The sequence below is a fragment of the Halyomorpha halys genome, unplaced genomic scaffold (assembly GCF_000696795.3).
Source record: "Halyomorpha halys isolate HHAL.00 unplaced genomic scaffold, Hhal_1.1 Scaffold12.1, whole genome shotgun sequence".
NCBI classification, from domain to species: Eukaryota; Metazoa; Arthropoda; class Insecta; order Hemiptera; family Pentatomidae; genus Halyomorpha; species Halyomorpha halys.
In genome coordinates this window covers 1,604,880-1,617,886 of record NW_027109908.1, presented here as the reverse complement: position 1 = coordinate 1,617,886, position 13,007 = coordinate 1,604,880, and the positions used below count along the sequence as shown (strand labels likewise).

The 13,007-nt window shown below is 30.7% G+C and overlaps 1 protein-coding gene across 3 annotated transcripts in view; it reads right to left on the bottom strand.

Moving 5' to 3' along the window:
• Positions 1 to 13,007, bottom strand: part of LOC106679129 (ankyrin repeat domain-containing protein 50) — a 230,589-nt gene that overhangs the window by 132,313 nt on the left and 85,269 nt on the right. The window lies entirely within an intron of this gene.

Below are 13,007 nucleotides of genomic sequence, written 5' to 3'. Positions count from 1 at the left end.
ATAAAATAAATAAATATGGTTTTGTTTATTTATGTTGTTCTTTGCTGACCGCACCCCCCGACAAACTTCTTCAAGCATTAATCTACGGTCAACTATCTACACCTCATGATAAAAATAATGATCTATTTTATCTAAAAAAATAATATATAAATATAATTAAACACACATATATAGCTAATTTTAATTATAATGTAATGAATCTAGGTCATTAAGTGGAGTTAAGAAACACTAGAGGCTGTATTTATGATTTTTTAATTGTGTCGGATTTACATAATCTGATTTTCGCATAATTTTTGAGGTTATATAAAGTCGGGGTCGGAGGTTTTCTTATGCCCCCCTTGCCGCGGACACCGGAAGACCCCGTAGACGCCGCGACTGCAATGCCGCCCCAGCCTATGCACTATGCAAGCTAGGACCTGGCCTACCCCTACCTTTACGCCAGAGTCCAGGACATGCTGGCCATCCTCTGAGGAAGAAGCAACCGTCTTTCACGAACACAGGACGAAGCGATTTTGTGGTTTTCACCATTTCGCCCACCGCTGAACCTGCACCGGGAAGCGGGTAGAAGGCGTCACCAGATAAGCCACTATTCCATTATCTATGAGACCCCATGATTTTCTCTGTCTTATATCATATTAAAATAATTTCATTGAATTACCCCATAATTTCCCTTTAGGGAATTAAAATTTGAACTTAAGGGAAAATATACATACATGTTTTTTGACAGAAACGTCTCACGTTTTAAACCCCCTTTGTTCTTCACTAATTATATAAAAAAATCAACATACACTCGGGATACCTGAAGTAAGAAACGGACAGGTCCCGATGTATACAAATAGTATATACCTTATATATATATACTTCCTAAAATTAGTGTTGTTTTTTTTTACATTTCCCTAGATCAAATTGAAAACATTCGCTAAAACTCGCGGAATTATTCTCCAAATTGAAATGTTTCGGTGCCGTTGGAAATACGATGATGACAATAAAGAAAAAATTCCCAAACTTTAAAGATAGTAAACGGTTGCTCAAAAATTATAAAAACATCGCCTTACATCACAATCATTAACAGGTACTTGATAAAAAAACATAACAATAAAAGGCTTAACGAACCCGACGGTTCAATGCCGATTATAATAATTGCTGCCTACATACATTAAACTAATAAAGCCAGTCCAAAATCCTTCTTGATTAAAAATGCAATTCTTGATTTATGCAATCCACCTAAGTTTCAGTCTCCTCCTCACACGTTTACCCGTCGAAGTAGTATATATTAATATATATTAATTTTTTCATTTCGTTACCCACAAATACTACTGAATTGAATTCTGATTAATATTTTTAATGTCATCTTAAATAAAATATAGATAAAAACATAAAACATATTTGTTTTTATGATTAGTAAAATTTTTGTTTAAATATAAACAAAATTATCTTTTAATATTTTTCCCACACTATCTTTATGTTACAACCTCAGGCTTTAAACCCTTAAAATAAATTTATCTAAGATTATTTTTTTTTAATTAGACACTATTAAAACTAATTCGTTTCATAAAAATTTAATTTATTATTTCATTTAATTTAACTATATAAGTATATGCTTATTTTTATAACTCTCTTATTATTTTGTTTATCAACAAGAGGTTTGACATGTAAGAAATAAGTAAGAGTATATTAACAAATAAGAAAATCGTTAAACAGTTGATTTAAATAAAATAAGATTAAAGATGTTTAGGAATCGATTAGGAAATTAATCAGCCTTAAATTAGAAAAAAAAATTAAAACTTGGTTAAATCAATTTTAACTTTCTCCTTGATAAATAGTCCGAAGAAAGCCGTGCGTAAAATATATAACACATCAATTAACAATTGATAATAATCATTAAAATTTAATTATTAGGATGATATTATTATACATTGTTAGCATAAATGATTCCTACTTGACAATATTTAATTATTGATAGATATGTATGTTTTATATTTAAAATATCCTGGAAGCGATTGAACTAAACAATTGTACAAGCCATATTAATGATTTCGCCATAAAAAATAACATATTGTTTATTAGTTACTTCAAATATAATAATTTTTAAAAGTGTTATTCTACGAGGTTCTTAAAATCATCTTATAGTGCAACGAGATAAAGCCTATAAAAATCCATAGAGCCATCTATGGATATTATACTCGACGTTTAATATACGAGTATATACACCAAAGCTATATCTTTAAATTTGCTATAAAAGTTTATAACCATCCCTGATGGAAATAAGAATAAAAAAATAAGACCTTAGGCAAACTAAGGTCGTTATATGACCACATGCTGACTTAACGTCTACGGGTTTCCTGAGTCAGTGTACTTAGGTCAAAATTATTAAACAATTCATTTTAATAAACAACGAGTGCGTTAAAATAATAATAAAAATAATTAAGGGAAAATAAATTTAATCTAAAGAATTAAAAAAAATACAGAAAAAAACAATAAAAATTATTGTTAGTTATTCATAAAATCTTTAATTATAGTTAAATTTAGTGCTTATCATTGAACAATCTTTTACAAAAATTGAATAAAAACTTTAATTACTAGATTAATTTTTCTAATTTAATTGTTAACAGATTACTTTATAAGGGGTTATTCCAATTTATTATAACCGTATCACTTAACTGTTATCTAATTTAGTCCAGTAGATGTATGGTAAATAATATGATGGTGTGAGACAATTTTTATGACAAAAAATAAACTGGTACTGCTATATTAATATTTTGGGGTTTAGAACTTGTGAAGAATTGCTGAGGCGTCACCTTAGCAATCTCGATTCTAGCTAGTGAACAGCCAGGGCGACCTCACCACTCTGATTTAGAAATGGTCGGTTACCTATATAGTGCAAGAGACGGGAAGGAAAAAAGGCTGTTATCTCACCCCAATTTTCTGTTTCAAAACCTTAACTTTTTCATTCGGAGCACTATATCTTAAAAACTAACAACACTAAAAAATCTAAGAGATTCAGTATTTAAAGAAGAGTAAATTTTCTGAAAGATTAGCCCTAAAAGAGCTATTTACGTCCAATAGTTCTCGAGATAGAGCTTTTTAAAAAGCAAAATTTCAAAAAAATTAACTGAAAGATTAGTAGTTAGTTTATTTATTTTGAGAAATCTATATCTCAGGAACTAAGTGATGTACAGATGTCTATTAGCACTCAAATTAAAGCTAGTTTAATGGACTATAAAGAAGTTTATGAGCTTTACCTTCGTAGGAATAGTAGAATAAGTTTGATTTATGAAAAACTTCATTTCAGAAATCATTTAACGTACAGATGTCTGCCAGCACTCAAATTAAAGCTAGTTAAATTTACTACAAAAAAGTTAATTAAGTTTTTCTTTGTAGGAGTAGTAGTTTTTATGATATTTGACAAAATAAACTCACAAAATGTTAATTTTTAGTTGTTCGTATAAAATGTTTGAAAAAAAAATCTCTAGATCCATAAGACACACATATGCCTGTCAACACTCAAAATAAAGGAAACTGAACTTTCTATAAAGTAGTTTATGACACTTATCTTCATAGGGGTAGTATTTGTTTATGATATTCACATAAGAATATAAATTTGGCAAATGAAAACTATAAATCAATTTATTTTAGCAAATTTAATGTAAACTATTACTCCTACGAGAATAAACATCATAAACTACTTTATAGCTCATTAAACTAGCTTTGATTTGAGTGCTAATAGAAATCTGTACGTCAAATGGTTTTCGAGATATAAATTCACTAACTACTGATCTTTCAGTCCGCCCCATACATTTTTCTGAAACGTTGCTTTTTAAAAGCTATACCTCGAAAAATATTTGACGTAAATAACTCTATTAGGGCTCATATTTTAGCAAATTTTCTATTCTTTAAATGACGATCTCTTATGTTTTCCTGTGTTGTTCCTACTTTTTAAGATATAGAGCTCCGAATGAAATTTTTCTTTTTATCGCTTTCAAACAGCCCCCATTTTTTATTCCCCTTACCTATACTTGGCAGACTCATCAATTTTGGCTAGTAATTATACATAGTTTTCATTAAAAAACTATGTTCACATTGAAAAGAGTCTGAACAGAACAGATAAAGAAGCACGAATTTCTCGAAAACGTACTAATGGATTTTTATTATAGATACACCAAATTATCGGAAATACAAATTACTATAACTTCTATTCCCTTCACATTTGCGATTAAATAAATTTATAGATAACTATATTAATGTATGAAATCTCTATTAATATAAAGTTGTCTCAAGGAGCGTGGCTTGTTCCCCACCCCTTAGCATCACTTTTGCTTATAAGGAGAGTAGGGTTATGACACATTCCTAGATCAGAAATGGACAGTATAAAAAATAAGTAATAAATTAATATAGCAGCCTATAAATAACCAATCATTGAAAAAAAAAGAAAAAGAAAAAATAAGCCCATAACCCAAACCAATTTAAAAAAGTAAAAAGGGGGGCATCGGGAAATATTTTTAAATTAGGATGCTTACAAGTCCATTTATAGTCGTTTACATTGAGTATTCGCACGTTAAAACTTGTACCTGAAATAAAAACACTAGGTAAGATAGTTATTTAAAAGTTTTAATAATAAATCATAACTAAAATATTAATTTTTTAGGTTTAGTTACTGGATGAGTTGTGTATTTATTAATGAGTTTAAGAGAATTACACTTCTATAATAACTCTCTTTATTTTAATTCATCTGTTACAACGTTTCGGTGCCTTCGACCCATCATCAGGTACTCTAAACTGTATTATTTCCTCCAATTTCAAATTATATAAATTAATCTGATCTCCTTAATTAGTCTTAAATATATATAAATAACAGCAGTCGTTAATTAATATAATGTGTAATTGGAGGAAATAATGATGTTAAGAATGTCTGATGATGCAGCGATGATAAATTTAATTAAACAGAGTTACTACAACAGAATAATTCACTTCAATTCATTTAATAATGTAACAAAAATACGTGTTACGTCAAATCGCGGACCATCAGATGGGAACGCATCTAAAGATACCAACAAAAGAACTGAAAACCTGAACTACGGAGTCGTAACAAAGTCGATGTAGTTCTGGGTGCAACATCAATATTCCATTAGAATTCAGAGAAATAACTTAATTAAGAAATATGTATATGCAATAAAACGTTAATAAGGCATTTAGATTACGTAGCTTAAATATTATTTGTTTGTTGTTTTTCCAATTTCACCACTATAAGACAGAATTGCGTAGACCATTACCTAAGTGAACCGAAAAGACATCACCCTGCGATAAGACATGGAAGGATGGGCGCCAGACGAGGGAGCCGTGGCGGTCAACCCGGCGCCAAACGTAATCAATAAGGAACAGCCATCAGGAGCACTGAAGGGGAGGAGAACAAGAGCAGAAAAGGATGCGGGACAGAACTGGAAGATCGAGGATAATGGGGTAGTTACTGAATTGTCTAGAATATAAAGCGATACGGGTGTGTACTTAACTACCCCTATGGACTAGGTGTAGGGTTCTAAAATAGATTCATCATAAAAAGATGTCAGATTTTTGTACAGTAAAAAACCAAAAACGCGAAGTACAAAAAACAAAATATAGCACTAAAAATCCAAAATATGTAAAATTGGTGTAAAAAACACGCAAATCCTGAAAAAATCAACTGTATAATATTAATTTTATATTGGAAGAAGATAGTTGACCGCATGGTGTAGAATGTAGGAGTACATTTGGAGCTATAATCAAGCTACAAAATAGTAAAGAAACTATTAACGATAACGCTAAAACAATGTATCTTCGTCCTGGAAAGTGGGCGCTTATCCGCCACCTGGACTATCTTCCAAAAATCATATTATTAATGTTTCAAAAACTTATGTAACCTTGCTTGATGTTATTTTATTTATTTATTTTCATACAGATAGTTTGATTATGTTCATCTTGTTTATTCTTTTGTTTGTATATATTTTCAGAGAGTTGTTTTTTTTTTTTTTTAACTTTTTATTATTTATCTTTTTTTTTTTTTGTTTTACTTATTTTAGTAAGTATGAGATCATTCATCACTATTACCTATTGCCCACAACTGTGTGGCAGATTGTAATATCTATCAATAAATAAATCTATCAATAAAAAAAAAAAAAAGAAAAAAAAAAAGGTACTGAAAAATCAGTATACTTCAGTAGAGTTTTTAGAAATGTTGCTTTTTAAAAGGCCATATCTCAAGAACTATTGAACATAAATAGCTCTATTAGGGCTTACATTTTAGCAAATTTACTCTACTTTAAATTATGCTCTCTTAGATTTTCTATTGTTGTTGATAGTTGTAAAGATATAGTGTTCCGAATAAAAAATTAATTATTTTTAACGTTTTGAAAAAAAAAAACCTAGCTTGAATAAAAAAAAAATATTAAAAGCAAACCTTATTAAATAAATAATTCAAACACTATCCATTATAGTCTCAAAGAATTCGAGACTATAATGGATAGTGTTTGAATTACCATATTTATTAAAAAATTACCAGTCTCAAGAAAATGTTAAGATTATAAATAAAGCAAACCTTATGTTATTGGGTGTTGGTCAGTTTTCACAGTAAAAGTTATTTAGAAAAACAACTTAATGCAATCAAAACGTTTTTATTCAAGATATTTATCCTCATTTATTCAAATGTGTTATCAACTTTTCAACCCTAGAACTGAAAAATTTAAAACAAAAGATTATAACAACGCTGTGGTAATGTTCCTAGCAGCTTGACCAAGTTTAAACTTACTAAAAAAATTACTTGAAAACTCAGTATTTCCATGGTCATACTTGATAGCATACTGAACAATGTGCAATGAATTGGAGTGATGGTAAATATTATTAAAAATACACAGGATTAATAACGCTCTATTTTTGTTTTGTTAGATCTCACCTTACGAGATTAAGACAAGTCCTACATCTACCATTGAAGTAGGCGCAAGGAATTTATTCATTGTTATAATTTTTTGAGCACCTTGTTTTATAACCTTTCCTTCTAAAGCCTCTTGTAATTGTTTACTTTTATGTTTGGGTTACAGTAATTTATTACAACATGCCTAAAGTGAGTGAAAAGTAGAGTTAAGTGAAAGTTTGGCTACTGATTGTCTTGTTTAAAAACGTTCATGAAATAACACTAAAACAATGAAAACACAGACTGGTCTGTTGCATGAAGTCATTCTCCATTTAGCAGACCTATTAACAGACTCTCAACCATGTTATATCATTTTAACATGGTGAAACAAGGAACATTTTTTCCATTTAACACAACTTTTTCTGCCAACACAACCATAATGAATGCCACCATAGTTGGCAAGATACCACGTGGGAGGCCTAAAACTAGATAGATAGACAAAATCGACAGACATGGTAAAGAGCTACATGCAGCAAACTGGAAAGCAGTAGCCAAACATAGGCAGGTGTGGAGAAGGCTGGTTTGGGCGGCCAAAGCTCTACAAGTTTGTAGAGCCAACCGAAAAAAGAAAAATGGTTCTATTTTAATTTTATATACAGAGAGATTTAAGAAATATTAATACTCATAGAAGGATGGTTTATTAAGAGATGTTACTATAAGGATTCACTATAAGCTCTATGAGGAATTTGTACTGACTTGGCTGAGAATAGGTCACACGAGGCTCACCCACTCATATCTTATTTCAAAAGAAACGCCTCCGAACTGCCAGTATTGCAATAACAATTTAACAATAAGCCATGTTTTCCAACGATGCCCATACACCACACCTCAATAGCTAGGGACTAAGCCAAGATATCTCAAAAACCCTTGGAGACGATGATAAGGCAATAGAATTGGTGTTTCAGTTTTTGAAATCACAAAATTTACTGAAAAGAATATAACTTGATCGGAAGGGGGAAAAAAAATAAAATAAATAAAATAATCAAATTAAAAAATAAATAAAATTTAAGGAATATTAGCAAAATTAAATAAAATATAAATGGCGTTGATGACCAATGAAGGTTGGCGCCACTAAACAACCAAACAATAAGCTCTATGTTTATTGTTTAATAAATGCATATAAATATACTGCATATTAATTATGAGAATTGTCCTATTAACTAAAATTAAATGTCTCCTCTAGTAAAAACCTATGTGTTAAAGTAAATAATTAGGAATAAAAAACTTTTTCACCAGAAATATTTTGGTATGAACAAGTAAATTGCACAAAAAACTTAAACCATGATAAAGGACGTCTCGCAACAGTACACCAGCCAAAAGCGCACCAACACTCAATGTCAAAATGTTAGACAACTCCATTAAAATAAAAAAAACTTTTCACGTTTTCTTTATTTTTTAATGATATTATTTTTAACACAGTTAAAAGTATAAGTTATGATATTGAAATGGGGACAATCCTCTCAGAGCTTGAGGATGATTTAAATCCAATATCAGTAAATATTGATACTTTATATGCGCCAAAATGATCGGCACACTTGTTGTTTACTATTTTATTAATCCTCTGGAATTGAAATCGTTAAAATATCATTTCTACTTTAGTGCAGTGTTGAATTTGTTTCAAAATAGACCTTAGAACGTGAGTTATGGGTAAAAATAAATATTTCTCCGAAAAAGAACGCCGCTTGATTTCTTCACTCCACGAAGACGGGATGATTTGTAAGGAAATAGCCCGCCAAATCAAGCGGAGTATTTCATCGGTCGCGAAGTTTATTCGGCACGGGGAGATATATGGAACCAACCGTTCTACTGGGAGGCCCCCTGCTTTGACATTACGAGAGAAACGAACTATTCTTCGAATCGCATCCAACTCTTGTAAAACAGCAAGAGAAATTGCTGAAGAAGCTGGAGTTCAAACAATACTAAGGAATGTCCAGAGATTATTAAAAATGTAAAAACAATAGAAAAAAATTGAAAAGAAAGCCAATTTTGAGTACTCGTCACAAATTAGCCCGAATGGCCTTTGCTCGTAATGTCATATCATGGACAGAGGAAAGGAAGAAAGTCATCTTTAGTGTTGAAAAAAATTCAGATGGATTTTAGTATTATTTTCAAAATACGTAAAATCATAAAGAAATTTGGTATTTGTTTCATCAACATTTTTTTTTAATATCTTTATTGTAATTTACAACTGTATATTACATAATACATTTAGTAAATATGGTCTTAGTTAAAATGGAGTGTTACAGGCGTGTAGAGCAACTGCCCACTGGCAGCACTCTAATGACATTTTACATTAGCTGGTCTCGTGGCCATCTTCTTTTCAGGCGTAAAGTTCTTTCAGGAGGATTGTCAGGAATGGAAGAGGATGCAAGGTTAGAAACTAGGGGTCATCAAGAGTAAACTCAGCTGAATAAAAAAAATTATTAGAAAAACAAAAGTTGACTTTTAATGACATGTCTGAAGGCACATCAGTTTTCCAGCAAGATAATGCCCAATAAATTCAGCAAAGATTATTCAAGACTGGTTTACTTGCAACAATATTGCCAAATTAGACTGGCCTACTGTCTCTCCCTACCTGAACATTATCGAAAATGTTTGGGGAGCTCTTTTAAGAAGGGTCTATTCTTCGGAGCAATCGATTTTTTTTTTTACTGATAGATTTATTTATGGATAGATATTACAATCTGCCACACAGTTGTGGGCAATAGGGAATAGTGATGAATGATCTCATACATACTAAAATTATAAAAAAAATTAAAAAAAAAAAACAACTCTCTGAAAATATATATAAACAAAAGAATAAACAAGAACATAATCAAACTATCTGTATGAAAAATGAATAAATAAAATAACATAATGATAAAATAATATATACAATATTTACATAATCGAGCTCAAAAGATCCCAGCGCATCCCTCTCGCTGCATCACTGGTAATGAGCCAGTGGAGGCTGAGCAAGTGCGCTAAAGCCGCAAACACTCAACTTATTCCGAACAATCGAGGATTTGAAATCTGCAATTCTCGCTTCAATTACCTCAAGAATCAATCAAACAATTGTACGATTCATTACAAAACAGAATTTTTGAATTTATAAATGGTGGTGGAAAGGCCACAGAGTATTCAAATGAGTTTAACAACATTAAAATGATTTGATTTAATTGATTTAGGAATAACAATTTTTGAAGTGTGTCTAACATTTTGACACTGAGTATATTTAAAAAATGGATTTACTAGGGTTAGTCTCATATGTTACTTGACTTTCATTACTTCGGAATATTTGTTATCAAAGTAATCATGATATGATTAGCAACGTAACAAATTTTCCCGACTGCGTTTCTGAGGTGACCAACGCATAAAGTTCTTCCACACTATGACAAACACACTTCTTACAGTATTAATCTATATCGATTGTACGTTTCCAGAATAACCCTACACACTGATCTCACGCAGGCATAATCTTAATTTTTAACGTGACGTACAACAACTAGCATACATATGGTAGGGCTAATCGAACACAACTAGTCACGCTACTAACTTATTCTTTCCAAGAAGTTGTTTCATGAAATTATACGAATCGAGTAGCTGAACCATGAATCCGGGCTCTTTTACTCAGCCATTCCCTTTTTAGGTTTTGAGAAAACGATCATGAGTACTTTAGCTGTCAAATGAACGAAACATGACCAGTAATTTAACAAATAATATTAATTTCCATTTTGGCAGATTATTTTTAATGATGAAAATATAACTGATTCAGAAAATAAATTCCTAGACCCTACTCCCTTCAAAATTTTCAATTCGCAAAGAATCAAAAATCAGATAAAAAAATTCACCCATCTCACAAAGTAACAAATTTATCGACAAAACTTATTAACTATTTTATATTTTCATACAAGCCTTTACACAATTAGATAACACATCTGAACAATGTAAAAATGTTGTAGTAATGAATCGGTACAATACTAGTAATGTAGTAGGTAATAATATATACACGACAAGAAAACAATTACAGATATATTATATAGCAATAATACAACAGTATTTTAATATGTTCTATGAATAAGGTATTTTACGACATAAAAAAAAATTATTGTGAGTCAATTCAGAAACCCAAGTATATATGTTTTAATACAGGTACAAGATTGCTTCTTAATATTAGTTTTTAAAACTAAGAATTTTTGTATGCGTAGCAACAGAAGAAAAACGCTGATGGTTTTATATGTGACGTCACTTAGACGTAAAGAAAGAACACTGATTTAGAGATATTTTGCTGTTAAAAGAATTTTCAATATTTTTTTTTAAATAACTATGAAATGCAAAATTAAACTAAAAACCTACTTTACGAACGCTCTAAGTTTCCCCATCATTACAAAAAAAACTTATACACTATAACAATTAGACTTATTTAGATATAATGAAGGCATGGAGCTTTGGAGTCAACCATTCTTCCAGTATCTCATTCTTAAAATACAAAATCCTCCATAAATGAGAAATAACCTCATCCACAAAGGCCTCAACATCACATCCGTTGATGATTTCGCCCGAAATAGATACACATCCTTTTACTTCAAAATCCTTACCCGCCCAACCCATTAGTTCTTAATCTCTTAACCTTAGGCGTCTGAATAGAAGATGGCTACGTGAACTTCCAATTTAAAGCAATGATATGGTCATAGAGTAGTCCCTTCTTAAGATTATCATGTATTCTGAAAAATATATCACATTTACTTATTGTATTTTTTTATATAGCTGTTCCGTTCAAATGGAAGATTTGAAACAACCACAATCATGTGGCTAATCTTAACACCAGAGCTCCATGTGGCCGATAAAACAATAGCACTCATACTCACACTCGGTAGCGAGCCTAGGCTAGAAGCAACCACTTATTTCTCTACATCAATCTTCTACCAGAAAAATGAGTGAGTAGAGACACCTTGGAGTCTCTCCCGGAAAAGAGGAGGAGGAGGAGGAAGGAAATCAAGAATGGAAGAGAGGATAACTGAGCCATGGAGGAAGTCTTCCTATCAATACAATTCCATCATCATCATCAACGTCATTCCATCATAGACCAATTATTCAAATTAAATAACACATCTGCTGTTTCGACCACCTCCTATTTCAACTGAAATTTATTTCCATAGATTTTTCGTTAAAATTAATTATGTTTTATTTATCACAATTTTATACAGTCCACTAAAATCTAACCAGCGATTAAAAAGTGAAGGAGTGCCTGGCATTAGGTTGAAGGCACACTTCATACAATAGCTGTCATTTTAATAAATAAATAAAAAATAAAGTTTATTTCATTGTTCGTTATAATGTGCGTCTAAGAGGCATTTCTAAGGAACTACTTTTTTGAGATTTGGCAACGAAGTCACATATATTTACATTTATTATCTTTTTTTTTTTTACTTTTAACAGAAGTAAACAGCAAACGGACATTTTTCAATTGTTTTCTATTTTTTCTTATTTTTACTTATATTTGTATCCATTTTCAGGATTTCAGAATTTAACATCTAAATAATATTTATTTATTTTTCTTCTCGTAATGAATATAAAATATTTGAAGTTCAGCCTCAGATTACGATCAAAAGGCGGTCACCCCAGCTAATCAAACTTGGCGGATGAATATGTTTAGTTTGCTAGGACACAGAAGCGTTAGATCAGAACATCTGAAGATTATACGGTAGATAGAGTTCTCGGGCCAGTTCACAACTCAATTAACCTTGACATCGGGAGATATTTCGAGTACAAGAGATGGTGCAACGATAGGACTCAGATGGAATTAGGTAAACAATATTATATATCTAAAATCATATACAGATAAGAAAATATGTTTAACAGCTAATATTTTTTATGGTCCTAAGTATTTCATGTACACGTACTAATAAATGAGAAAAAAAATAACAATATTTCAAATCTAATATGACTTAAAAATACAATCCATAATTTTTTATTTTTTTTTTTGTAGATATTATGAAAAAATAAAAAACGGTTGATATATTACAGATCAACATATTATATAATTAACAAAATAGAAAACAACTAAAAATTTCTTGATTTTGAAAAA